Source organism: Nicotiana attenuata, unplaced genomic scaffold (assembly GCF_001879085.1).
Source record: "Nicotiana attenuata strain UT unplaced genomic scaffold, NIATTr2, whole genome shotgun sequence".
NCBI classification, from domain to species: domain Eukaryota; kingdom Viridiplantae; phylum Streptophyta; class Magnoliopsida; order Solanales; family Solanaceae; genus Nicotiana; species Nicotiana attenuata.
Window position 1 is genome coordinate 1 of NW_017685891.1, and position 2,520 is coordinate 2,520.

At 36.3% G+C, this 2,520-nt stretch overlaps 1 long non-coding RNA gene across 1 annotated transcript; it reads right to left on the minus strand.

Annotated features, from left to right (window-relative positions):
* Nucleotides 1-1,625: 1,625 nt before the first annotated feature.
* Nucleotides 1,626-2,233, minus strand: LOC109222171. Its single transcript, XR_002067363.1, has 3 exons — nt 2,125-2,233; nt 1,802-1,888; nt 1,626-1,714 (listed from the first exon to the last, which is right to left on the minus strand). It is a non-coding gene; the product is annotated as an uncharacterized LOC109222171 (long non-coding RNA).
* Nucleotides 2,234-2,520: the final 287 nt, after the last annotated feature.

The following is a 2,520-nucleotide window of genomic DNA, read 5'->3' on the forward strand; positions in this document are numbered from 1 at the left end:
AAGTTTAGAGCCTTTTATGTACTCTTAGCTTGTGATTCATGGGATTCCGGGTTTTGGGAGTGTTCAGTTGGAAATCTTGTATTGTTATATGCCGGGCGGCATCTTAAACACTGTTATATTTTGTTATCTTGGTTTTTATTAGTTTCTTTCTGCAATTGTTTCCTTTTCCGCATTTGTTAGGCTTATCTAGTCGTAGAGACTAGGTGCCGTCATGACTGTTCACGGAGGGCGAACTTGGGTCGTGACAAATAAGGGTGGACAGGTGGGATCGGGTTGCACGCCGCAACAAGGAGGAATAGGGGTGAATATTGATACTGTTGTTGTTTATATGATGGAATCGGGATGCGCGCCGCATCAGTTGTTGTTTTAAGTATTCATTTCCGCTGAAATTCATTATTCTGAAGTTGAAACACCCTTAAGGATTGGTTATAGCTGAATACTAGTAGAACAACTGGGTTCCAAATTTACTTTTTGCTAGTTATTGCTTTATTACATTCTGTATTTCCTTTCTATTTAGTATAGACTGTTGTAGGTTGTATATGTTGTTTGCCCTGCCGTAGCCTCATCACTACTTCGTCGAGGTTAGGCTCGGCATTTACCAGTACATGGGGTCGGTTGTACTGATACTGCACTCTGCACTTCTTGTGGAGATTTTGGAGCTAGTGGCTGATCGCGAGGTTGGTTACTATTGCTGTTTCCCGGAGACCCAAGGTAGTCCTGCAGGCGTCCGCAGGCCCTGGCGTCCCCTTCTATCTTATTTCATTTTTCTGTTTTATCTATTTCCGAGACAGATGTAAACTTTTTGTTCAGACCCTTATTTGTAGTATTCGTAGACTGTTCGTGAGTTGTGACTCCAGTTCTGGATGAAATTTATTACGGTTTTTTATTAGTACAAAGATAATATTTTAAGCTGTTTTATTCTGCATTTAATTTCGCTTATTTACTTTTGTTAAGTTTTAATTATCATAAGATAAAAGAAGAAGGTGAATCATTCAGTAACGTTGGCTTGCCTAGCGAGTACAATGTTAGGCGCCATCACGGTCCCGACGGTGGAAAATTCGGGTCGTGACACTATAGCACAAGAAAAAATAAAAATCGTCTTGAATTCCTATTCTATGGTCGTAAAAAATCAAAAAATAAGGAACAATCATGGCAAAGCAATAAGTATTGTTCATTAGATAGCTTCTGATGGACCTATGAAATTTCAGGCGGATAAGAGTCTGTGAATAAAAATTCTACAAAATTAGCATGTACATTAACTCACGAAAAAGTGGATATAATCATTAATTCGTATTGCATGGCTTTGAAACACTCGAAAATATAATGAATTCGAACGTCAATGAGTATTGGTCATTAGTAGCGTACTCGCTTTTAAGCCTATCCTTTTTTTTCTTAAATAAATTTTATGTCTTTTTTCCAAGCCACCATCACATTCTGACTACTAGAGGTACTCATAAAAATCGGAAAATCGTATCAAATCGAAAATCGAACTAAACCGAGCAAAAAACAAATAATTTTGTGGTTTGATTTGGTTTTCATTTTGAATTTTAAAAACCGAAAAAGTTTGGTTTGATTTTGGTTTTAATAAAAAAAATAGCCGAAAAATCCGAACCAAACCGACTATACTCGACCATGTTTTCTTTTTCTTGTAGCCACAAAGATGTCCTTACTTGATAGAGTATCCGAAGTATCAGCCATTTCCTTCTTTTTTTTCCTAGTAACATGAAAACTGGTATAATAATCTTTTCATGCAAAGTTAGCAAGTTTATACTTTAAGAAAAATAAGAGAAAAAAATCAAACCTCGATGATTCGAGCAAAACTTGTTTTGCCAGCAGTGTGTGGATGCTTCAACTTTTTTCAATTCTCGATATTGGTTTCAGACGTTTTCTGCAAATAAACAAGCAAAGATTGACAATGGGCCACCTAAAATACAAGTTTTCTGTATTAAAATACAACTGGACTTTGAGTTTGCTTCAACTGCCCCTGAAGCCATGAAAATACAGTACAGTACACTAGATTTCCATTCACCTTACAACAATAACAATTACAATCAATCTAGGCAAACTATTAGCTTCACAACTATTATATATCCTACAAAGTTGGCAAAATTTGGATGTAATTACCTTGGCGGCATCGGAGTTCCAATATTCAAGAAGATCTTTAAAGTGAGACGCCGGAACATCTTTTGGCCTATTCTCCATTCGAAGCTCGTCATTCTCATATGCTTCAAAGTGCTTTTTCTTCAACTGACTTTTATACTTTCTCCAAGCGGTACAAACTGAATCAAAAACCCAATTCTTCGCCTCTTCAGGAATGTCATATTTTTCCTACAAATTTAGTGCAATTAGGTTAATATAAGAAAATGTGAAATATCATCAACGCTTATTGAACATTAGGAGCTTCAAACCTTGACATATTTTCAAATATCATTTTTTTATCTACTTTCCTCCAATCAAATACATTAAGAGGACAAAAGGTCTCATTCCTTCCCAATGTGCCAAGGAAGCTACCAACTCTTT